This window comes from Leiobunum rupestre, chromosome 1 (assembly GCF_980474605.1).
Source record: "Leiobunum rupestre chromosome 1, qqLeiRupe1.1.hap1, whole genome shotgun sequence".
In the NCBI taxonomy this organism is placed as follows: Eukaryota; Metazoa; Arthropoda; class Arachnida; order Opiliones; family Sclerosomatidae; genus Leiobunum; species Leiobunum rupestre.
In genome coordinates, this window is record NC_143384.1 from 39,041,787 (window position 1) to 39,061,380 (window position 19,594).

Consider the following 19,594-nt stretch of genomic DNA (forward strand, 5'->3'; position numbering starts at 1 on the left):
TGTGAAAAAAGTGACTCGAATTTACTCACAAACTTCTTGTATTTTTTATTAAATTTCTATAGAAAATGTTAATAAAAAAACTTTTTAGAATATTTTAATAAAATTCCGTGATAATTGTGTAAAAAATTGACCCAAATTAACACACAAATTTCATGAATTTTCTATAATATATCTAAACAATATTTCGTATAGTTAATCTAGATATATTTCTACAGAACATTTCTGTACGGGCGGACGATGAAGAGAGTAAATAACCAATAAAATCTTTGCTTTCTTAGTTGAAATAATAGAAAGAGGATTGCCTTTATATGGTAACATTCCGATACCGGGGTTTGAACCCGGGCCTTCTGAGTGAGACTAAGATATCCTAACCACTAGACGACGCCGGACGATGAAGAGAGTTAATAACCAATAAAATTTTGCTTTCTTAGTTGAAATAATATTAAGAGGATTGCCTTAAAAAGGATCCATTTCGATGCCGGAGTTTGAACCCGGGCCTTCTGAGTAAGAGACAGATATCCTAACCACTAGACGACACCGGACGATGCAATGCTTAAATAACCAATAAAATCATTGCTTTCTTAGTTGAAATAATAGGAAGAGGATTGCCTTAAAAAGGAACCATTCCGATGCCGGGGTTTCAACCCAGGCCTTCTGAGTGAGAGTCAGATATCATAACCACTAGACGACAATGACAATGCAATGCTTAAATAACCAATAAAATCTTTGCTTTCTTAGTTGAAATAGTAGGAAGAAGATTGCCTTAAAAAGGAACCATTCCGATGCCGGGGTTTGAACCCGTGCCTTTTGAGTGAGAGTCAGATACCCTAACCACTAGACGACACCGGACGATGATGAACGTAAATAACCAATAAAATCTTTGGTTTCTTAGTTGAAATAATATAAAGACGATTGCCTTAAAAGGAGCCATTCCGATGACGGGGTTTGCACCCGGGCCTTCTGAGTGAGAGTCAGTTATCCTAACCACTAGACGACCCCGGACGATGATGAAAGTAAATAACCAATAAAATCATTGCTTTCTTAGTTAAAATAATAGGAAGAGGATTGCCTTAAAAAGGAACCATTCCGGTGCCGGGGTTTGAACCCGGGCCTTCTGAGTGAGAGTCAGATATCCTAACCACTAGACGACACCGGACGATGATAAAAGTAAATAACCAATAAAATCATTGCTTTCTTAGTTAAAATAATAGGAAGAGGATTGCCTTAAAAAGGAACCATTCAGATGCCGGGGTTTGAACCCGGGCCTTCTGAGTGAGAGTCAGATATCCTAACCACTAGACGACACCGGACGATGATTGTAAATAACCAATAAAATCATTGCTTTCTTAGTTAAAATAATAGGAAGAGGATTGCCTTATAAAGGAACCATTCCGATGCCGGGGTTTGAACCCGGGCCTTCTGAGTGAGAGTCAGATATCCTAACCACTAGACGACACCGGACGATGATAACAGTAAATAACCAATAAAATCATTGCTTTCTTAGTTAAAATAATAGGAAGAGGATTGCCTTAAAAAGTAACCATTCAGATGCCGGGGTTTGAACCCGGGCCTTCTGAGTGAGAGTCAGATATCCTAACCACTAGACGACACCGGACGATGATTGTAAATAACCAATAAAATCATTGCTTTCTTAGTTAAAATAATAGGAAAAAATTGCCTTAAAAAGGAACCATTCCGATGCCGGGGTTTGAACCCGGGCCTTCTGAGTGAGAGTCAGATATCCTAACCACTAGACGACACCGGACGATGATAAAGGTAAATAACCAATAAAATCATTGCTTTCTTAGTTAAAATAATAGGAAGAGGATTGCCTTATAAAGGAACCATTCCGATGCCGGGGTTTGAACCCGGGCCTTCTGAGTGAGAGTCAGATACCATAACCACTAGACGACAACGGACGATGCAATGCTTAAATAACCAATTAAATCTTTGCTTTCTTAGTTAAAATAATAGGAAGAGGATTGCCTTATAAAGGAACCATTCCGATGCCGGGGTTTGAACCCGGGCCTTCTGAGTGAGAGTCAGATACCATAACCACTAGACGACACCGGACGATGAAGTATGTAAATAACCAATAAAATCTTTGCTTTCTTAGTTGAAATAATAGGTAGAGGATTGCCTTAAAAAGGAACCATTCCGATGCCGGGGTTTGAACCCGGGCCTTCTGAGTGAGAGTCAGATATCCTAACCACTAGACGACACCGGACGATGATAAAGGTAAATAACCAATAAAATCATTGCTTTCTTAGTTAAAATAATAGGAAGAGGATTGCCTTATAAAGGAACCATTCCTATGCCGGGGTTTGCACAAGGGCCTTCTGAGTGAGAGTCAGATATCCTAACCACTAGACGACACCGGACGATGCAATGCTTAAATAACCAATAAAATCTTTGCTTTCTTAGTTGAAATAATAGGAAGAGGATTGCCTTAAAAAGGAACCATTCCGATGCCGGGGTTTCAACCCGGGCCTTCTGAGTGAGAGTCAGATATCATAACCACTAGACGACAAGGACAATGCATTGCTTAAATAACCAATAAAATCTTTGCTTTCTTAGTTGAAATAGTAGGAAGAGGATTGCCTTAAAAAGGAACCATTCCGATGCCGGGGTTTGAACCCGTGCCTTCTGAGTGAGAGTCAGATATCCTAACCACTAGACGACACCGGACGATGATGAAAGTAAATAACCAATAAAATCTTTGGTTTCTTAGTTGAAATAATATAAAGACGATTGCCTTAAAAAGGAGCCATTCCGATGACGGGGTTTGCACCCGGGCCTTCTGAGTGAGAGTCAGTTATCCTAACCACTAGACGACACCGGACGATGATGAAAGTAAATAACCAATAAAATCATTGCTTTCTTAGTTAAAATAATAGGAAGAGGATTGCCTTAAAAAGGAACCATTCCGATGCCGGGGTTTGAACCCGGGCCTTCTGAGTGAGAGTCAGATATCCTAACCACTAGACGACACCGGACGATGATAATAGTAAATAACCAATAAAATCATTGCTTTTGTTAGTTAAAATAATAGGAAGAGGATTGCCTTATAAAGGAACCATTCCGATGCCGGGGTTTGAACCCGGGCCTTCTGAGTGAGAGTCAGATATCCTAACCACTAGACGACACCGGACGATGATAAAAGTAAATAACCAATAAAATCATTGCTTTCTTAGTTAAAATAATAGGAAGAGGATTGCCATATAAAGGAACCATTCCGATGCCGGGGTTTGAACCCGGGCCTTCTGAGTGAGAGTCAGATATCCTAACCACTAGACGACACCGGACGATGATAATAGTAAATAACCAATAAAATCATTGCTTTTGTTAGTTAAAATAATAGGAAGAGGATTGCCTTATAAAGGAACCATTCCGATGCCGGGGTTTGAACCCGGGCCTTCTGAGTGAGAGTCAGATATCCTAACCACTAGACGACACCGGACGATGATAAAAGTAAATAACCAATAAAATCATTGCTTTCTTAGTTAAAATAATAGGAAGAGGATTGCCATATAAAGGAACCATTCCGATGCCGGGGTTTGAACCCGGGCCTTCTGAGTGAGAGTCAGATACCCTAACCACTAGACGACACCGGACGATGATAAAAGTAAATAACCAATAAAATCATTGCTTTCTTAGTTAAAATAATAGGAAGAGGATTGCCTTAAAAAGGAACCATTCCGATGCCGGGGTTTGAACCCGAGCCTTCTGAGTGAGAGTCAGATATCCTAACCACTAGACGACACCGGACGATGATTGTAAATAACCAATAAAATCATTGCTTTCTTAGTTAAAATAATAGGAAGAGGATTGCCTTAAAAAGGAACCATTCCGATGCCGGGGTTTGAACCCGGGCCTTCTGAGTGAGAGTCAGATATCCTAACCACTAGACGACACCGGACGATGATAACAGCAAATAACCAATAAAATCATTGCTTTCTTAGTTAAAATAATAGGAAGAGGATTGCCTTATAAAGGAACCATTCTTATGGCGGGGTTTGCACCCGGGCCTTCTGAGTGAGAGTCAGATATCTTTTTTTTTTTTTCATTATTGCACAGTGTTAATATTTAAAACAAATTTAAGAATTTAAACCTACGTACATCCAGCAATGTTATATATACGTGAAGCAGTGTTATTAAAAGCATTACACAATTGAAGTTAGAAACAACATGAAAAATAAATAAGCAAAATATCATTGATAAAAAATCCTCAATTATAGAAAATAATAACTACTGCAAATACAACAAAATACACATTTCAATAAAGTACTTTAAATATTAATGACCATAAGGATATCTCCAAGATTATTGACCCCTCATATGTTACGAAAATTATCTATTGCGGCCGTACAACCTGGCTTATGAAGGAGTAGCCATTGCACGCGGTACCGAGCCTCAGTTTTTATGAGAGCACGAAAACGGGAAAAAAGCGTACGCTTATTGGTTATCTGCCCCAAATTGTACAAACAACGATTACTCCAAATGGCTTCTTTGGCAATAGCAGTTAATATGGACGTGACCTCCCAATGCTCTTTAGAGTAGGCAGTTTTAGGCTTGAGTCCAAAGACGATATAACGCGTCCACATGTCCTTTTCACCAAACAGCGTGTACAGCGACAACACTGAAGAAAATAACCAATCGAGCCATTCGTGCGTATCTTGACATTCCAAAAATAAATGCGAAACTGTCTCCTTTTCAAGGCCACAAAGCGGGCACTGATCATCGTCTGTTATGCCGGCGCGAAATAGCCGCTGCTTGACCATGAACCCCATATGATACACTCGGAGATTCATACTTGACAATCGGGGACCCAACGTAGAATTGACAAGTGATGGAACCCGGAACTTCTGTAAAGGGCCCCCGAAGAAAGCCCGCCAACGTTCTTCACCATTCGATTCCAGAATCGGGGTTACGGCATTGAAAGTTTTGGAAATTGACGTAGATGTAATTTTGTCCAATTCCACAGAGATCCCTGTGTCCGCGACCAGCGCGAACGTCGGCCGTGTCTCAAGCTCGTAGACCTCTTTACTATGTATCACTCGATGTACCGCGGGAGGGAGAGAATCTTTGATCCTTTGAAAAATTTGCAACAACCGACTGCGACCGATTCCGGAATCTGCGGTCAATTCCAAAAAGGCTTCATCCGGAAGAAACCCCAGGATGACCTCGTAGCAAATATCTTTCAGGTAGACCACGCCACAAGAAGCAAGAAGACGCCGCTCAGCCAAAGAAATGTTCGTGATTAAAAGATTTGAGTTATAAAATAGGGGCTCCATAATAGGGTTGGTCAAAGGAACCAAGGTCCATCGCGTGAGAGCCAAGAACTCTTTCCAAGCCAATAACATTGATCCATGGCGTTTCGGGATAGCGGAAAGCAGACGACGTTCAATTCTAATCCGTAGCATTGAGAGACCCTGGCGAAGTCCGCCGCCATATTCGTCAAAGAACCGAGACGCAACGCATGCGACATGCGAAGGCTTGGACCCGGTAGCGAGCTGCAAACATTCCTTCAGACGAAGTACCTTCTGTTTGATCCGAAGATTGATTAATACAAACACGCCTTGACTCTTATGGCGAGTTAAGGTTTCGTACGATATAGAATGTGGGCGATCCTTCCAAATAAAATCCAACATGAGCCGCTTAAAATCAGAGAACCAGCGGTCCGGTAAATCAAAAACCTCCAGAATATGCCACAATATCGACGCTCCTAACACGTTAATGATAATGACTTTCCCAAAAATGGTCAGACTACGACCCTTCCAAACGTGTAGGATATTTTTAAATTTTTCATACCGGCCCTCCCAGTTCATCGTGGCAACGACGTCATGGTCATAGCCCAAGGTCACGCCCAATACCTTTATTGAACGGGCGCTAATAACAAGCCCAGCCACAGTCTGGTCCGCGTGAAATCGCAAGGAGCCGAGCCAACAACCAGAACTTTTTGCAAGATTGATGGCAGCTCCCGAAGACTGGCAATAAAGTTCAATATCCTCCAAAGGTAAGTAACATCCCTAGGCCCAGTGACGAGAATGGAAGTGTCATCAATATGTTGAAACACCACAGGGGACGGTGTTAAGTCCGTGAGCATTATCCGACATATACGTTTGTCCGTTTCGAGTAAGGCGCAAAAAGGTTCAGATGATAGAACGTACAGCAAAGGACTGAGCGGACACCCTTGACGAACCGAGCGGCTAATGACAAAAGAATCGGTAACATATCCATGAAGCTTAATAGCTGTCTTGGCGCCAACTAAAAACATCTGAATCCAAGCGCGGAAGCGTGCGCCGAAACCAAAGGCTTCTAAGATTGCAAATAGATACGGCCATTCCACCCGATCGAACGCTTTTAACAAATCGAGTTGAAGAAAAATCCCTGGCCTATTTTCCATTTTTAAAAACTCCATGACATCAGACAGAAAACGGGGAGTATCGGAAATGGTACGCCCACGAATGCCACCAGTTTGACACGATGACGTAATTAAAGGTAAAAGCGGCGAAACACGGCGAGTAAAAACCTTAGCAAGGAGTTTCCTATCGCCATTCAATAGGGTAATTGGCCTCCAATTTTTCAGAAGAGTCAAATCCCCCGATTTAGGCAACAAAACCACCATCCCTTCTCGCATGCTATTCGGCAAAAGGCCACGGGCTTCGCATTCGGCAACCAAGCGCATAAAGTCATCTTTAATTAGAGGGATAAAGAAACGCAGGAACTCATTGGTAAAGCCATCTCTACCGGGGGCCTTCCCTCCGGCCAAATTAGTTAACTCCGTGTAAATGTCGCTCCAGGTCACGACGGCTTCGCAGGAATCGCGGTCACCTTCAGTAAGCCTCCCTGATATTAAATTCTTCAAATTGTCAGTAGCGGCTTGAGACGTAACGCCTCGTGTATACAACTCCGAATAAAAACGGAACACTTCCTCCCTTATTAACGCAGGATCTTTGATAATCGCCCCCGAAGGGAGAGTCAGAGAAGTCATTTGACGTTGACGCTGACGAAATTTCTCCAGCCGCAAAAAATACTGAGTGGGGCGTTCCCCCAAATCTCTCCACTCCAACCTCGAACGAACTAATGCACCCTGCAAATCGTTCTCTTCCATATCTCGTAATTTACTCGTTACCGCAGCTATTTCGTCTAAAATCGTATCTGTTTTTGATGGCGAATCTTGTAGGTCTCGAAGCCTATTTTGTAAGTCCGCCCATACAGCCCGCTTCATCAACGCTTTGTGACGCCCGTAAAAAATGCAGTACTCCCGTATTTTAACTTTTAAAGCATCATACCACTCAAAGATATCGGTTAAATAACAAGGCCAAGAATAACTATTTTTAACTGTCCGCTCGATGGCCGTGCAAAAAAAGTGCGTCTTCTAAAAAAGTAGAATTAAAACTCCAAGTTCCGGGCCCCCTAAAAATACCACTAGGTTCAAAAATCAGAGAAACACCCTTATGGTCAGAGAAACTACAAAAAACATGCATACACTTTGAAATATTATATACGTCTGAATGTAAAGCAAAAAAATAATCAATTCGAGAACTCACAAAGTTACCAAAAACCACCCCCGATCGCGTATAATCGAATGTTTTTTTATGTTGCAACCGCCAAATGTCTACCAACGAGAGATAAGAGACCCAGCGATGAAGATTCGTCATTCCACTCACCGTAATCTTGGCAGGCGACCGCCGATCAAAAACTCGAGAAACAATATCATTAAAATCACCGCCCAATAGCGGACGATTTAACACACGAACAATGGGAATTAAATTTTGCATAAAAATAGATCTATTGACCGCATCGGTTGGGGCATAAACAGAACCTAAATCAACTTTCTCGCCTTCAATTTCAGCGGAAATAAAAATATACCGGCCCTCGTTAGAACTTATCAAATTACATTCTTTAAAATCAAGTAACCGCGAAATACAAATTGCCACACCGCAAAACTTGGTGTCCAAGTTCAAGTCCACGTAGACCGCACCCGAAAAAAAAGTCCGAAAAGTACTTACATGAGACGCCTCCCAATGAGTCTCTTGCAACAAGAACACATCATAATGCTTCGCCCACAAAACCAACTTTCGCATCTTCTCTACATCGCGCAAACCGCCTACATTAATCGTCAGAATTTTCACCGGCATTTGGATTCAAATTAATTTGGGTCCATTGACCCGATGGCAACTTCTGAAATATCTTGTGCGGAGGACCTGTAGACGGATTAGTAGCTGAATCGGTGTCACCAGATGAGATCCGGTGCTTGGAACCCCTTTGAGCTTCACCAGTCGGTTTGACGCGGCCCACTTGGTCGGCGCCCATTCCCTGAGACATCGGCGTTGCGTTAGGAGTGGCAATATGAACGTCTTCATGTCCGGCACCCAATAAACCAGGACCATCGACGGCATCCTTACGACCCTCAGCGAATTGATCAATCGATCCCCCCGCGACAATGACAGGGGGTTGTCCACGCTCCTGTCCCTTCATCTCCACTGCAGGGCGTTCCCAAGTAGGGCAATTACGCACAGCATGACCTTGTGTTTTACATTTACGGCAAATAAATTGAGGGCAATCCTTATATAAATGATCGGATGCTAGACACATATTACAGACTTTAACTTGCGATTCATGAGTGACACGGTAAGAATTTTCTCTATTTAAGACATCCGGAACTCGAAGACTGTAAGGTAACGCTGATTTACCTTCCGGGAGCGTCAAACGGACTGATCGGATACCACAATAGAACCCGGCTTTTTCCCGCCACGAAATCGTACCTCTGACTTCGCAGCCCATCATCGTCAACTTCGCCAGCAACGCCTCATCAGTAACATAATCCGGAAGGCCGAAAAAATTTGCCGTAACAGTTTTTTTGGTGACGCTCGAAATGGCATAAGTAATGCTGTCTACCTCCAACCCAGTGTCAATCGCATCATTAATCAAATTTTCAGACGAAAATAACAAAATGTAGCCGCCCGTGGACGGAACAACAGATTTCATCGCATCCAAACCATATTGAATTTTCACCGCCTCCGCAACATCGTCAAACTTCGGTAATTTTCCTTCAAAATCCACAAAAACCGACCGTTTAATAATATCCATCCTGGATCAGAAGACCCAGGAGGGGAATCACCCGCAAGAAACCGAAACTAGATAAAAAGGTTTTAACAGAGAAGAAAAAAAACTTGAACTAAAATAACACCTTAAAGGCGGCAAACAGGCTTAGCGAAAACGGAGCGAAAAAAGACGAACCGTTCACAACCAAACCTAGCAGCGAACTCCCCCCATTCCGATGCCGGGGTTTGAACCCGGGCCTTCTGAGTGAGAGTCAGATATCCTAACCACTAGGCGACACCGGACGATGAAGAGAGTAAATAACCAATAAAATCTTTGCTTTCTTAGTTGAAATAATAGGTAGAGGATTGCCTTAAAAAGTAACCATTCCGATGCCGGGGTTTGAACCCGGGCCTTCTGAGTGAGAGTCAGATATCCTAACCACTAGACGACACCGGACGATGATACAAGTAAATAACCAATAAAATCATTGCTTTCTTAGTTAAAATAATAGGAAGAGGATTGCCTTATAAAGGAACCATTCCGATGCCGGGGTTTGAACCCGGGCCTTCTGAGTGAGAGTCAGATACCATAACCACTAGACGACACCGGACGATGAAGTAAGTAAATAACCAATAAAATCTTTGCTTTCTTAGTTGAAATAATAGGTAGAGGATTGCCTTAAAAAGTAACCATTCCGATGCCAGGGTTTGAACCCGGGCCTTCTGAGTGAGAGTCAGATATCCTAACCACTAGACGACACCGGACGATGATAAAGGTAAATAACCAATAAAATCATTGCTTTCTTAGTTAAAATAATAGGAAGAGGATTGCCTTATAAAGGAACCATTCCTATGCCGGGGTTTGCACCCGGGCCTTCTGAGTGAGAGTCAGATATCCTAACCACTAGACGACACCGGACGATGCAATGCTTAAATAACCAATAAAATCTTTGCTTTCTTAGTTGAAATAATAGGAAGAGGATTGCCTTAAAAAGGAACCATTCCGATGCCGGGGTTTGAACCCGGGCCTTCTGAGTGAGAGTCAGATATCCTAACCACTAGACGACACCGGACGATGATAAAGGTAAATAACCAATAAAATCATTGCTTTCTTAGTTAAAATAATAGGAAGAGGAATGGCTTATAAAGGAACCATTCCTATGCCGGGGTTTGCACCCGGGCCTTCTGAGTGAGAGTCAGATATCCTAACCACTAGACGACACCGGACGATGCAATGCTTAAATAACCAATAAAATCTTTGCTTTCTTAGTTGAAATAATAGGAAGAGGATTGACTTATAAATGAACCATTCCGATGCCGGGGTTTGAAACCGGGCCTTCTGAGTGAGAGTCAGATATCCTAACCACTAGGCGACACCGGACGATGAAGAGAGTAAATAACCAATAAAATCTTTGCTTTCTTAGTTGAAATAATATTAAGAGGATTGCCTTAAAAAGGAACCATTCCGATACCGGGGTTTGAACCCGGGCCTTCTGAGTGAGAGTCAGATATCCTAACCACTAGACGACACCGGACGATGATTCAAGTAAATAACCAATAAAATCATTGCTTTCTTAGTTAAAATAATAGGAAGAGGATAGCCTTGTAAAGGAACCATTCCGATGCCGGGGTTTGAACCCGGGCCTTCTGAGTGAGAGTCAGATATCCTAACCACTAGACGACACCGGACGATGATAAAAGTAAATAACCAATAAAATCATTGCTTTCTTAGTTAAAATAATAGGAAGAGGATTGCCTTATAAAGGAACCATTCCGATGCCGGGGTTTGAACCCGGGCCTTCTGAGTGAGAGTCAGATACCATAACCACTAGACGACACCGGACGATGCAATGCTTAAATAACCAATAAAATCTTTGCTTTCTTAGTTGAAATAATAGGAAGAGGATTGCCTTAAAAAGGAACCATTCCGATGCCGGGGTTTGAACCCGGCCTTCTGAGTGAGAGTCAGATACCATAACCACTAGACGACACCGGACGATGAAGTAAGTAAATAACCAATAAAATCTTTGCTTTCTTAGTTGAAATAATAGGTAGAGGATTGCCTTAAAAAGTAACCATTCCGATGCCGGGGTTTGAACCCGGGCCTTCTGAGTGAGAGTCAGATATCCTAACCACTAGACGACACCGGACGATGATAAAGGTAAATAACCAATAAAATCATTGCTTTCTTTGTTAAAATAATAGGAAGAGGATTGCCTTATAAAGGAACCATTCCTATGCCGGGGTTTGCACCCGGGCCTTCTGAGTGAGAGTCAGATATCCTAACCACTAGACGACACCGGACGATGATTCAAGTAAATAACCAATAAAATCATTGCTTTCTTAGTTAAAATAATAGGAAGAGGATAGCCTTATAAAGGAACCATTCCGATGCCGGGGTTTGAACCCGGGCCTTCTGAGTGAGAGTCAGATATCCTAACCACTAGACGACACCGGACGATGATAAAAGTAAATAACCAATAAAATCATTGCTTTCTTAGTTAAAATAATAGGAAGAGGATTGCCTTATAAAGGAACCATTCCTATGCCGGGGTTTGCACCCGGGCCTTCTGAGTGAGAGTCAGATATCCTAACCACTAGACGACACCGGACGATGATTCAAGTAAATAACCAATAAAATCATTGCTTTCTTAGTTAAAATAATAGGAAGAGGATAGCCTTATAAAGGAACCATTCCGATGCCGGGGTTTGAACCCGGGCCTTCTGAGTGAGAGTCAGATACCATAACCACTAGACGACACCGGACGATGAAGTATGCAAATAACCAATAAAATCTTTGCTTTCTTAGTTGAAATAATAGGTAGAGGATTGCCTTAAAAAGGAACCATTCCGATGCCGGGGTTTGAACCCGGGCCTTCTGAGTGAGAGTCAGATATCCTAACCACTAGACGACACCGGACGATGATAAAGGGAAACAACCAATAAAATCATTGCTTTCTTACTTAAAATAATAGGAAGAGGATTGCATTATAAAGGAACCATTCCTATGCCGGGGTTTGCACCCGGGCCTTCTGAGTGAGAGTCAGATATCCTAACCACTAGACGACACCGGACGATGCAATGCTTAAATAACCAATAAAATCTTGGCTTTCTTAGTTGAAATAATAGGAAGAGGATTGCCTTAAAAAGGAACCATTCCGATGCCGGGGTTTCAACCCGGGCCTTCTGAGTGAGAGTCAGATATCATAACCACTAGACGACAAGGACAATGCATTGCTTAAATAACCAATAAAATCTTTGCTTTCTTAGTTGAAATAGTAGGAAGAGGATTGCCTTAAAAAGGAACCCTTCCGATGCCGGGGTTTGAACCCGTGCCTTCTGAATGAGAGTCAGATATCCTAACCACTAGACGACACCGGACGATGAAGAGAGTAAATAACCAATAAAATCTTTGCTTTCTTAGTTGAAATAATATTAAGAGGATTGCCTTAAATAGGAACCATTCCGATGCCGGGGTTTGAACCCGGGCCTTCTGAGTGAGAGTCAGATATCCTAACCACTAGACGACACCGGACGATGATAAATGTAAATAACCAATAAAATCATTGCTTTCTTAGTTAAAATAATAGGAAGAGGATTGCCTTAAAAAGGAACGATTCCGATGCCGGGGTTTGAACCCGGGCCTTCTGAGTGAGAGTCAGATATCCTAACCACTAGACGACACCGGACGATGATTATAAATAACCAATAAAATCATTGCTCTCTTAGTTAAAATAATAGGAAGAGGATTGCCTTAAAAAGGAACCCTTCCGATGCCGGGGTTTGAACCCGTGCCTTCTGAATGAGAGTCAGTTATCCTAACCACTAGACTCACTGGACGATGCAATGCTTAAATAACCAATAAAATCATTGCTTTCTTAGTTGAAATAATAGGAAGAGGATTGCCTTAAAAAGGAACCATTCCGATGCCGGGGTTTGAACCCGGGCCTTCTGAGTGAGAGTCAGATATCCTAACCACTAGACGACACCGGACGATGATTATAAATTAAAAATAAAATCATTGCTTTCTTAGTTAAAATAATAGGAAGAGGATTGCCTTAAAAAGGAACGATTCCGATGCCGGGGTTTGAACCCGGGCCTTCTGAGTGAGAGTCAGATATCCTAACCACTAGACTCACTGGACGATGCAATGCATAAATAACCAATAAAATCATTGCTTTCTTAGTTGAAATAATAGGAAGAGGATTGCCTTAAAAAGGAACCATTCCGATGCCGGGGTTTGAACCCGGGCCTTCTGAGTGAGAGTCAGATATCCTAACCACTAGACGACACCGGACGATGATAAAAGTAAATAACCAATAAAATCATTGCTTTCTTAGTTAAAATAATAGTAAGAGGATTGCCTTATAAAGAAACCATTCCTATGCCGGGGTTTGAACCCGGGCCTTCTGAGTGAGAGTCAGATATCCTAACCACTAGACTCACTGGACGATGCAATGCATAAATAACCAATAAAATCATTGCTTTCTTAGTTGAAATAATAGGAAGAGGATTGCCTTAAAAAGGAACCATTCCGATGCCGGGGTTTGAACCCGGGCCTTCTGAGTGAGAGTCAGATACCATAACCACTAGACGACACCGGACGATGATCAAAGTAAATAACCAATAAAATCATTGATTTCTTAGTTAAAATAATAGGAAGAGGATTGCCTTAAAAAGGAACCATTCCGATGCCGGGGTTTGAACCCGGGCCTTCTGAGTGAGAGTCAGATATCCTAACCACTAGACGACACCGGACGATGAAGAGAGTAAATAACCAATAAAATCATTGCTTTCTTAGTTGAAATAATATTAAGAAGATTGCCTTAAAAACAAACCATTCCGATGACGGGGTTTGCACCCGGGCCTTCTGAGTGAGAGTCAGATATCCTAACCACTAGACGACACCGGACGATGATAAAAGCAAATAACCAATAAAATCATTGCTTTCAGAGTTGAAATAGTAGGAAGAGGATTGCCTTAATAAGGAACCATTCCTATGCCGGGGTTTGAAACCGGACCTTCTGAATGAGAGTCAGATATCCTAACCACTAGACTCACTGGACGATGCAATGCTTAAATAACCAATAAAATCATTGCTTTCTTAGTTGAAATAATAGGAAGAGGATTGCCTTAAAAAGGAACCATTCCGATGCCGGGGTTTGAACCCGGGCCTTCTGAGTGAGAGTCAGATATCCTAACCACTAGACGACACCGGACGATGATTGTAAATAACCAATAAAATCATTTCTTTCTTAGTTAAAATAATAGGAAGAGGATTGCCTTATAAAGGAACCATTCCTATGCCGGGGTTTGCACCCGGGCCTTCTGAGTGAGAGTCAGATATCCTAACCACTAGACGACACCGGACTATGCAATGCTTAAATAACCAATACAATCTTTGCTTTCTTAGTTGAAATAATAGGAAGAGGATTGCCTTATAAATGAACCATTCCGATGCCGGGGTTTGAACCCGGGCCTTCTGAGTGAGAGTCAGATATCCTAACCACTAGGCGACACCGGACGATGAAGAGAGTAAATAACCAATAAAATCTTCGCTTTCTTAGTTGAAATAATATTAAGAGGATTGCCTTAAAAAGGAACCATTCCGATGCCGGGGTTTGAACCCGGGCTTTCTGAGTGAGAGTCAGATATTCTAACCACTAGACGACACCGGACGATGAAGAAAGTAAATAACCAATAAAATCATTGTTTTCTTAGTTGAAATAATATTAAGAAGATTGCCTTAAAAAGGAACCATTCCGATGACGGGGTTTGCACCCGGGCCTTCTGAGTGAGAGTCAGATATCCTAACCTCTAGACGACACCGGACGATGATAAAAGTAAATAACCAATAAAATCATTGCTTTCTTAGTTAAAATAATAGGAAGAGGATTGCCTTAAAAAGGAACCATTCCGATGCCGGGGTTTGAACCCGGGCCTTCTGAGTGAGAGTCAGATACCATAACCACTAGACGACACCGGACGATGCAATGCTTAAATAACCAATAAAATCTTTGCTTTCTTAGTTGAAATAATAGGAAGAGGATTGCCTTAAAAAGGAACCATTCCGATGCCGGGGTTTGAACCCGGCCTTCTGAGTGAGAGTCAGATACCATAACCACTAGACGACACCGGACGATGAAGTAAGTAAATAACCAATAAAATCATTGCTTTCTTAGTTAAAATAATAGGAAGAGGATTGCCTTAAAAAGGAACCATTCCGATGCCGGGGTTTGAACTCGGGCCTTCTGAGTGAGAGTCAGATATCCTAACCACTAGACTCACTGGACGATGCAATGCTTAAATAACCAATAAAATCATTGCTTTCTTAGTTGAAATAATAGGAAGAGGATTGCCTTAAAAAGGAACCATTCCGATTCCGGGGTTTGAACCCGGGCCTTCTGAGTGAGAGTCAGATATCCTAACCACTAGACGACACCGGACGATGATTGTAAATAACCAATAAAATCATTGCTTTCTTAGTTAAAATAATAGGAAGAGGATTGCCTTATAAAGGAACCATTCCTATGCCGGGGTTTGCACCCGGGCCTTCTGAGTGAGAGTCAGATATCCTAACCACTAGACGACACCGGACTATGCAATGCTTAAATAACCAATAAAATCTTTGCTTTCTTAGTTGAAATAATAGGAAGAGGATTGCCTTATAAACGAACCATTCCGATGCCGGGGTTTGAACCCGGGCCTTCTGAGTGAGAGTCAGATATCCTAACCACTAGGCTTCACCGGACGATGAAGAGAGTAAATAACCAATAAAATCTTCGCTTTCTTAGTTGAAATAATAGGAAGAGGATTGCTTTATAAAGGAACCATTCCTATGCCGGGGTTTGCACCCGGGCCTTCTGAGTGAGAGTCAGATATCCTAACCACTAGACGACACCGGACTATGCAATGCTTAAATAACCAATAAAATCTTTGCTTTCTTAGTTGAAATAATAGGAAGAGGATTGCCTTATAAACGAACCATTCCGATGCCGGGGTTTGAACCCGGGCCTTCTGAGTGAGAGTCAGATATCCTAACCACTAGGCTTCACCGGACGATGAAGAGAGTAAATAACCAATAAAATCTTCGCTTTCTTAGTTGAAATAATAGGAAGAGGATTGCTTTATAAAGGAACCATTCCTATGCCGGGGTTTGCACCCGGGCCTTCTGAGTGAGAGTCAGATATCCTAACCACTAGACGACACCGGACTATGCAATGCTTAAATAACCAATAAAATCTTTGCTTTCTTAGTTGAAATAATAGGAAGAGGATTGCCTTATAAACGAACCATTCCGATGCCGGGGTTTGAACCCGGGCCTTCTGAGTGAGAGTCAGATATCCTAACCACTAGGCGACACCGGACGATGATAAAAGTAAATAACCAATAAAATCATTGCTTTCTTAGTTAAAATAATAGGAAGAGGATTGCCTTATAAAGGAACCATTCCGATGCCGGGGTTTGAACCCGGGCCTTCTGAGTGAGAGTCAGATATCCTAACCACTAGACGACACCGGACGATGATAAAAGTAAATAACCAATAAAATCATTGCTTTCTTAGTTAAAATAATAGGAAGAGGATTGCCTTAAAAAGGAACCATTCCGATGCCGGGGTTTGAACCCGGGCCTTCTGAGTGAGAGTCAGATATCCTTACCACTAGACGACACCGGACGATGATAAAAGTAAATAACCAATAAAATCTTTGCTTTCTTAGTTAAAATAATTGGAAGAGGATTGCCTTATAAAGCAACTATTCCTTTGCCGGGGTTTGAACCCGGGCCTTCTGAGTGAGAGTCAGATATCCTAACCACTAGACTCACTGGACGATGCAATGATTAAATAACCAATAAAATCATTGCTTTCTTAGTTGAAATAATAGGAAGAGGATTGCCTTAAAAAGGAACCATTCCGATGCCGGGGTTTGAACCCGGGCCTTCTGAGTGAGAGTCAGATACTATAACCACTAGACGACACCGGATGATGAAGTAAGTAAATAACCAATAAAATCTTTGCTTTCTTAGTTGAAATAATAGGAAGAGGATTGCCTTAAAAAGGAACCATTCCGATGCCGAGGTTTGAACCCGGGCCTTCTGAGTGAGAGTCAGATATCCTAACCACTAGACGACACCGGACGATGATAAAAGTAAATAACCAATAAAATCATTGCTTTCTTTGTTAAAATAATAGGACGAGGATTGCCTTATAAAGGAACCATTCCGATGCCGGGGTTTGAACCCGGGCCTTCTGAGTGAGAGTCAGATATCCTAACCACTAGACGACACCGGACGATGATAAAAGTAAATAACCAATAAAATCATTGCTTTCTTAGTTAAAATAATAGGAAGAGGATTGCCTTAAAAAGGAACCATTCCGATGCCGGGGTTTGAACCCGGGCCTTCTGAGTGAGAGTCAGATATCCTAACCACTAGACGACACCGGACGATGATTGTAAATAACCAATAAAATCATTGCTTTCTTAGTTAAAATAATAGGAAGAGGATTGCCTTAAAAAGGAACCATTCCGATGCCGGGGTTTGAACCCGGGCCTTCTGAGTGAGAGTCAGATATCCTAACCACTAGACGACACCGGACGATGATAAAAGTAAATAACCAATAAAATCATTGCTTTCTTAGTTAAAATAATAGGAAGAGGATTGCCTTATAAAGCAACCATTCCTATGCCGGGGTTTGAACCCGGGCCTTCTGAGTGAGAGTCAGATATCCTAACCACTAGACGACACCGGACGATGCAACGCTTAAATAACCAATAAAATCATTGCTTTCTTAGTGGAAATAATAGGAAGTGGATTGCCTTAAAAAGGAACCAATCTGATGCCGGGCCTTCTGAGTGAGAGTCAGATATCCTAACCACTAGTTCTTAGTTGAAATAATAGGAAGAGGATTGCCTTAAAGCAGCTGTCGGCTCTATCATTGCCACCTATATTATGAAAAGGCCCCTGTTATTAGAGATGGCCATGAATCTATCGAAATCTTCTAATAAAATTACTTTCGTGGAGAGCGTGGAGCCATCTATTAATGGGAACGGAAACTAAAATTCAAATTAGCGAAACAATAACGTCGTCAGAGAACCATTGTTGAGTATTATACTTAGACCACTTTTACTCTACTTAATGATCTTTAACCAAAATTATATATCCCATACAAAATATATTGTAAACAATTACTATATTTGAAGTTATTGACAAATTTTCAAACGAGCCAATAAACGCGAAGCATACTTTTATGTCCCTCCTTTTGGGTCAAAATGTAGCTTCAGCATCTTTTTTTGATTTTGACGGTAAAAAAAGAGCTACTTCACGTCGAGCCGACACTTGCTTTAATAATTAGATTGAGATGTTAAACTGGCGCTAGAAAACGTCTAGGAAGAACGAAGAAGTTAACTCAAATTGCGGGAGCGAAAATAACACCCTGTATATTACAACAAGAAAGTGTTTTAAATATTATTTTTTACCACTAGGTGCTAGAACAAATACGTATCATAAACCCAGTGGCGGATTATCCAATAGGCTGAGTAGGCTTAAGCCTACGGGCCCGAAGGATAAATGGGCCCGGTAGGATTTTTCTAGAAGGGCCCTCGAGAATAAATAATCCACAGTTAACGCAAAATAGAACAATATTTAAGCTTCTAGTTGAAAAAATAATTATTGGAAAATTGTCCCATCACAAATTTTTGTAATCGCATTGCTTACTGATTGTCGGATTTCATTTCAACAACCGCCGTTAAGATCGTCTGTATAGATCTTAAAAGAAATTGATTTGAAAAAATTCAACGGTTATATTGTGTAAATTGGCGCGTGCTTGCTCGGAAGGGATAATCTTATTGGCTAAGACAAATGCGGATAAATATTGCTAAGCCCACGTGATTCTATTTTATTATCAGAATAAATAATTACACGGGCGACGAAAAAATGGGCGATATCATCGAGATTCACGCGTTTTTAATTTAAAAACCCTTCCTTTTGACGGTTTTTATTTTGGAGTGAATAATTTCTTTTAGCGTTATTATCTTCGTTTTGTAGTAAAGCCGGATACATGAAAACGTTATTTTTTTGATAATACTACTCTGCTTATTGATTTTATCTATATCATATAATCCAAGCATTTATTTTATGCATGTATCCTGTTGTCCTCAAATTTAATAAAATAATACTTTGCGAGTAGCCACGAAATAATAACGGACCTGGACAGTACGGATCGGAGTCCGAGGCCGAGTCCATCACCAATGAGGCCGTTATTTTCTTGATCAATTTTGATATATTATAATATTTGATTAATTGAATGGCTGATTGACTGTGATAAACTGTGCGCTGTTCATAAAACTTAAGGCAAGTGCCAATCAAGGCTGGATTAGAAATTCTAATTTCTGACTCGAGTTATCTGTGCGACCCAAATAGCAAGAAAAATAATTTCGCTTCTTCTGAGACGAATTCAGTGAAGGTGTGCTTTGTCAATGGTCAGTTCTTCATCTTGTATCATCAGATTTTTTTAGTTATATATATTTCATAAGAAAGTTTAGTAT

The 19,594-nt window shown here is 41.3% G+C and overlaps 55 non-coding genes across 55 annotated transcripts; all 55 read right to left on the reverse strand.

The window, feature by feature from the left end:
• Positions 1-1,084: 1,084 nt before the first annotated feature.
• Positions 1,085-1,156, reverse strand: TRNAE-CUC (transfer RNA glutamic acid (anticodon CUC)). Its single transcript has one exon. It is a non-coding gene; the product is annotated as a tRNA-Glu (tRNA).
• An 82-nt stretch (positions 1,157-1,238) lies between these two features.
• On the reverse strand, positions 1,239-1,310 carry TRNAE-CUC (transfer RNA glutamic acid (anticodon CUC)). Its single transcript has one exon. It is a non-coding gene; the product is annotated as a tRNA-Glu (tRNA).
• A 79-nt stretch (positions 1,311-1,389) lies between these two features.
• Positions 1,390-1,461, reverse strand: TRNAE-CUC (transfer RNA glutamic acid (anticodon CUC)). The gene has a single exon. It is a non-coding gene; the product is annotated as a tRNA-Glu (tRNA).
• An 82-nt stretch (positions 1,462-1,543) lies between these two features.
• TRNAE-CUC (transfer RNA glutamic acid (anticodon CUC)) lies at positions 1,544-1,615 on the reverse strand. The gene has a single exon. It is a non-coding gene; the product is annotated as a tRNA-Glu (tRNA).
• Positions 1,616-1,693: 78 nt separating this feature from the next.
• TRNAE-CUC (transfer RNA glutamic acid (anticodon CUC)) lies at positions 1,694-1,765 on the reverse strand. Its single transcript has one exon. It is a non-coding gene; the product is annotated as a tRNA-Glu (tRNA).
• Positions 1,766-1,847: 82 nt separating this feature from the next.
• Positions 1,848-1,919, reverse strand: TRNAE-CUC (transfer RNA glutamic acid (anticodon CUC)). The gene has a single exon. It is a non-coding gene; the product is annotated as a tRNA-Glu (tRNA).
• An 82-nt stretch (positions 1,920-2,001) lies between these two features.
• TRNAE-CUC (transfer RNA glutamic acid (anticodon CUC)) lies at positions 2,002-2,073 on the reverse strand. Its single transcript has one exon. It is a non-coding gene; the product is annotated as a tRNA-Glu (tRNA).
• Positions 2,074-2,155: 82 nt separating this feature from the next.
• On the reverse strand, positions 2,156-2,227 carry TRNAE-CUC (transfer RNA glutamic acid (anticodon CUC)). Its single transcript has one exon. It is a non-coding gene; the product is annotated as a tRNA-Glu (tRNA).
• A 389-nt stretch (positions 2,228-2,616) lies between these two features.
• On the reverse strand, positions 2,617-2,688 carry TRNAE-CUC (transfer RNA glutamic acid (anticodon CUC)). The gene has a single exon. It is a non-coding gene; the product is annotated as a tRNA-Glu (tRNA).
• A 236-nt stretch (positions 2,689-2,924) lies between these two features.
• TRNAE-CUC (transfer RNA glutamic acid (anticodon CUC)) lies at positions 2,925-2,996 on the reverse strand. Its single transcript has one exon. It is a non-coding gene; the product is annotated as a tRNA-Glu (tRNA).
• Positions 2,997-3,079: 83 nt separating this feature from the next.
• Positions 3,080-3,151, reverse strand: TRNAE-CUC (transfer RNA glutamic acid (anticodon CUC)). The gene has a single exon. It is a non-coding gene; the product is annotated as a tRNA-Glu (tRNA).
• Positions 3,152-3,233: 82 nt separating this feature from the next.
• Positions 3,234-3,305, reverse strand: TRNAE-CUC (transfer RNA glutamic acid (anticodon CUC)). Its single transcript has one exon. It is a non-coding gene; the product is annotated as a tRNA-Glu (tRNA).
• An 83-nt stretch (positions 3,306-3,388) lies between these two features.
• Positions 3,389-3,460, reverse strand: TRNAE-CUC (transfer RNA glutamic acid (anticodon CUC)). The gene has a single exon. It is a non-coding gene; the product is annotated as a tRNA-Glu (tRNA).
• Positions 3,461-3,542: 82 nt separating this feature from the next.
• TRNAE-CUC (transfer RNA glutamic acid (anticodon CUC)) lies at positions 3,543-3,614 on the reverse strand. The gene has a single exon. It is a non-coding gene; the product is annotated as a tRNA-Glu (tRNA).
• Positions 3,615-3,696: 82 nt separating this feature from the next.
• Positions 3,697-3,768, reverse strand: TRNAE-CUC (transfer RNA glutamic acid (anticodon CUC)). The gene has a single exon. It is a non-coding gene; the product is annotated as a tRNA-Glu (tRNA).
• Positions 3,769-3,847: 79 nt separating this feature from the next.
• Positions 3,848-3,919, reverse strand: TRNAE-CUC (transfer RNA glutamic acid (anticodon CUC)). The gene has a single exon. It is a non-coding gene; the product is annotated as a tRNA-Glu (tRNA).
• A 5,362-nt stretch (positions 3,920-9,281) lies between these two features.
• On the reverse strand, positions 9,282-9,353 carry TRNAE-CUC (transfer RNA glutamic acid (anticodon CUC)). The gene has a single exon. It is a non-coding gene; the product is annotated as a tRNA-Glu (tRNA).
• An 82-nt stretch (positions 9,354-9,435) lies between these two features.
• On the reverse strand, positions 9,436-9,507 carry TRNAE-CUC (transfer RNA glutamic acid (anticodon CUC)). Its single transcript has one exon. It is a non-coding gene; the product is annotated as a tRNA-Glu (tRNA).
• An 82-nt stretch (positions 9,508-9,589) lies between these two features.
• Positions 9,590-9,661, reverse strand: TRNAE-CUC (transfer RNA glutamic acid (anticodon CUC)). The gene has a single exon. It is a non-coding gene; the product is annotated as a tRNA-Glu (tRNA).
• An 82-nt stretch (positions 9,662-9,743) lies between these two features.
• On the reverse strand, positions 9,744-9,815 carry TRNAE-CUC (transfer RNA glutamic acid (anticodon CUC)). The gene has a single exon. It is a non-coding gene; the product is annotated as a tRNA-Glu (tRNA).
• A 236-nt stretch (positions 9,816-10,051) lies between these two features.
• Positions 10,052-10,123, reverse strand: TRNAE-CUC (transfer RNA glutamic acid (anticodon CUC)). The gene has a single exon. It is a non-coding gene; the product is annotated as a tRNA-Glu (tRNA).
• A 390-nt stretch (positions 10,124-10,513) lies between these two features.
• TRNAE-CUC (transfer RNA glutamic acid (anticodon CUC)) lies at positions 10,514-10,585 on the reverse strand. The gene has a single exon. It is a non-coding gene; the product is annotated as a tRNA-Glu (tRNA).
• An 82-nt stretch (positions 10,586-10,667) lies between these two features.
• TRNAE-CUC (transfer RNA glutamic acid (anticodon CUC)) lies at positions 10,668-10,739 on the reverse strand. The gene has a single exon. It is a non-coding gene; the product is annotated as a tRNA-Glu (tRNA).
• Positions 10,740-10,821: 82 nt separating this feature from the next.
• On the reverse strand, positions 10,822-10,893 carry TRNAE-CUC (transfer RNA glutamic acid (anticodon CUC)). The gene has a single exon. It is a non-coding gene; the product is annotated as a tRNA-Glu (tRNA).
• An 82-nt stretch (positions 10,894-10,975) lies between these two features.
• TRNAE-CUC (transfer RNA glutamic acid (anticodon CUC)) lies at positions 10,976-11,046 on the reverse strand. The gene has a single exon. It is a non-coding gene; the product is annotated as a tRNA-Glu (tRNA).
• Positions 11,047-11,128: 82 nt separating this feature from the next.
• On the reverse strand, positions 11,129-11,200 carry TRNAE-CUC (transfer RNA glutamic acid (anticodon CUC)). Its single transcript has one exon. It is a non-coding gene; the product is annotated as a tRNA-Glu (tRNA).
• Positions 11,201-11,436: 236 nt separating this feature from the next.
• On the reverse strand, positions 11,437-11,508 carry TRNAE-CUC (transfer RNA glutamic acid (anticodon CUC)). The gene has a single exon. It is a non-coding gene; the product is annotated as a tRNA-Glu (tRNA).
• Positions 11,509-11,744: 236 nt separating this feature from the next.
• On the reverse strand, positions 11,745-11,816 carry TRNAE-CUC (transfer RNA glutamic acid (anticodon CUC)). Its single transcript has one exon. It is a non-coding gene; the product is annotated as a tRNA-Glu (tRNA).
• Positions 11,817-11,898: 82 nt separating this feature from the next.
• TRNAE-CUC (transfer RNA glutamic acid (anticodon CUC)) lies at positions 11,899-11,970 on the reverse strand. The gene has a single exon. It is a non-coding gene; the product is annotated as a tRNA-Glu (tRNA).
• Positions 11,971-12,359: 389 nt separating this feature from the next.
• Positions 12,360-12,431, reverse strand: TRNAE-CUC (transfer RNA glutamic acid (anticodon CUC)). Its single transcript has one exon. It is a non-coding gene; the product is annotated as a tRNA-Glu (tRNA).
• An 82-nt stretch (positions 12,432-12,513) lies between these two features.
• TRNAE-CUC (transfer RNA glutamic acid (anticodon CUC)) lies at positions 12,514-12,585 on the reverse strand. Its single transcript has one exon. It is a non-coding gene; the product is annotated as a tRNA-Glu (tRNA).
• An 82-nt stretch (positions 12,586-12,667) lies between these two features.
• On the reverse strand, positions 12,668-12,739 carry TRNAE-CUC (transfer RNA glutamic acid (anticodon CUC)). The gene has a single exon. It is a non-coding gene; the product is annotated as a tRNA-Glu (tRNA).
• A 232-nt stretch (positions 12,740-12,971) lies between these two features.
• Positions 12,972-13,043, reverse strand: TRNAE-CUC (transfer RNA glutamic acid (anticodon CUC)). Its single transcript has one exon. It is a non-coding gene; the product is annotated as a tRNA-Glu (tRNA).
• A 79-nt stretch (positions 13,044-13,122) lies between these two features.
• Positions 13,123-13,193, reverse strand: TRNAE-CUC (transfer RNA glutamic acid (anticodon CUC)). The gene has a single exon. It is a non-coding gene; the product is annotated as a tRNA-Glu (tRNA).
• Positions 13,194-13,275: 82 nt separating this feature from the next.
• On the reverse strand, positions 13,276-13,347 carry TRNAE-CUC (transfer RNA glutamic acid (anticodon CUC)). The gene has a single exon. It is a non-coding gene; the product is annotated as a tRNA-Glu (tRNA).
• An 82-nt stretch (positions 13,348-13,429) lies between these two features.
• Positions 13,430-13,500, reverse strand: TRNAE-CUC (transfer RNA glutamic acid (anticodon CUC)). Its single transcript has one exon. It is a non-coding gene; the product is annotated as a tRNA-Glu (tRNA).
• An 82-nt stretch (positions 13,501-13,582) lies between these two features.
• Positions 13,583-13,654, reverse strand: TRNAE-CUC (transfer RNA glutamic acid (anticodon CUC)). Its single transcript has one exon. It is a non-coding gene; the product is annotated as a tRNA-Glu (tRNA).
• An 82-nt stretch (positions 13,655-13,736) lies between these two features.
• TRNAE-CUC (transfer RNA glutamic acid (anticodon CUC)) lies at positions 13,737-13,808 on the reverse strand. Its single transcript has one exon. It is a non-coding gene; the product is annotated as a tRNA-Glu (tRNA).
• A 389-nt stretch (positions 13,809-14,197) lies between these two features.
• TRNAE-CUC (transfer RNA glutamic acid (anticodon CUC)) lies at positions 14,198-14,269 on the reverse strand. Its single transcript has one exon. It is a non-coding gene; the product is annotated as a tRNA-Glu (tRNA).
• Positions 14,270-14,502: 233 nt separating this feature from the next.
• Positions 14,503-14,574, reverse strand: TRNAE-CUC (transfer RNA glutamic acid (anticodon CUC)). Its single transcript has one exon. It is a non-coding gene; the product is annotated as a tRNA-Glu (tRNA).
• An 82-nt stretch (positions 14,575-14,656) lies between these two features.
• TRNAE-CUC (transfer RNA glutamic acid (anticodon CUC)) lies at positions 14,657-14,728 on the reverse strand. The gene has a single exon. It is a non-coding gene; the product is annotated as a tRNA-Glu (tRNA).
• A 236-nt stretch (positions 14,729-14,964) lies between these two features.
• On the reverse strand, positions 14,965-15,036 carry TRNAE-CUC (transfer RNA glutamic acid (anticodon CUC)). Its single transcript has one exon. It is a non-coding gene; the product is annotated as a tRNA-Glu (tRNA).
• Positions 15,037-15,118: 82 nt separating this feature from the next.
• TRNAE-CUC (transfer RNA glutamic acid (anticodon CUC)) lies at positions 15,119-15,189 on the reverse strand. The gene has a single exon. It is a non-coding gene; the product is annotated as a tRNA-Glu (tRNA).
• A 235-nt stretch (positions 15,190-15,424) lies between these two features.
• TRNAE-CUC (transfer RNA glutamic acid (anticodon CUC)) lies at positions 15,425-15,496 on the reverse strand. The gene has a single exon. It is a non-coding gene; the product is annotated as a tRNA-Glu (tRNA).
• A 233-nt stretch (positions 15,497-15,729) lies between these two features.
• On the reverse strand, positions 15,730-15,801 carry TRNAE-CUC (transfer RNA glutamic acid (anticodon CUC)). The gene has a single exon. It is a non-coding gene; the product is annotated as a tRNA-Glu (tRNA).
• Positions 15,802-16,037: 236 nt separating this feature from the next.
• TRNAE-CUC (transfer RNA glutamic acid (anticodon CUC)) lies at positions 16,038-16,109 on the reverse strand. The gene has a single exon. It is a non-coding gene; the product is annotated as a tRNA-Glu (tRNA).
• A 236-nt stretch (positions 16,110-16,345) lies between these two features.
• TRNAE-CUC (transfer RNA glutamic acid (anticodon CUC)) lies at positions 16,346-16,417 on the reverse strand. Its single transcript has one exon. It is a non-coding gene; the product is annotated as a tRNA-Glu (tRNA).
• An 82-nt stretch (positions 16,418-16,499) lies between these two features.
• Positions 16,500-16,571, reverse strand: TRNAE-CUC (transfer RNA glutamic acid (anticodon CUC)). The gene has a single exon. It is a non-coding gene; the product is annotated as a tRNA-Glu (tRNA).
• Positions 16,572-16,653: 82 nt separating this feature from the next.
• Positions 16,654-16,725, reverse strand: TRNAE-CUC (transfer RNA glutamic acid (anticodon CUC)). Its single transcript has one exon. It is a non-coding gene; the product is annotated as a tRNA-Glu (tRNA).
• Positions 16,726-16,960: 235 nt separating this feature from the next.
• TRNAE-CUC (transfer RNA glutamic acid (anticodon CUC)) lies at positions 16,961-17,032 on the reverse strand. The gene has a single exon. It is a non-coding gene; the product is annotated as a tRNA-Glu (tRNA).
• Positions 17,033-17,114: 82 nt separating this feature from the next.
• Positions 17,115-17,186, reverse strand: TRNAE-CUC (transfer RNA glutamic acid (anticodon CUC)). Its single transcript has one exon. It is a non-coding gene; the product is annotated as a tRNA-Glu (tRNA).
• Positions 17,187-17,268: 82 nt separating this feature from the next.
• TRNAE-CUC (transfer RNA glutamic acid (anticodon CUC)) lies at positions 17,269-17,340 on the reverse strand. The gene has a single exon. It is a non-coding gene; the product is annotated as a tRNA-Glu (tRNA).
• An 82-nt stretch (positions 17,341-17,422) lies between these two features.
• Positions 17,423-17,494, reverse strand: TRNAE-CUC (transfer RNA glutamic acid (anticodon CUC)). Its single transcript has one exon. It is a non-coding gene; the product is annotated as a tRNA-Glu (tRNA).
• A 79-nt stretch (positions 17,495-17,573) lies between these two features.
• TRNAE-CUC (transfer RNA glutamic acid (anticodon CUC)) lies at positions 17,574-17,645 on the reverse strand. Its single transcript has one exon. It is a non-coding gene; the product is annotated as a tRNA-Glu (tRNA).
• An 82-nt stretch (positions 17,646-17,727) lies between these two features.
• TRNAE-CUC (transfer RNA glutamic acid (anticodon CUC)) lies at positions 17,728-17,799 on the reverse strand. Its single transcript has one exon. It is a non-coding gene; the product is annotated as a tRNA-Glu (tRNA).
• Between the last annotated feature and the right edge of the window lie 1,795 nt (positions 17,800-19,594).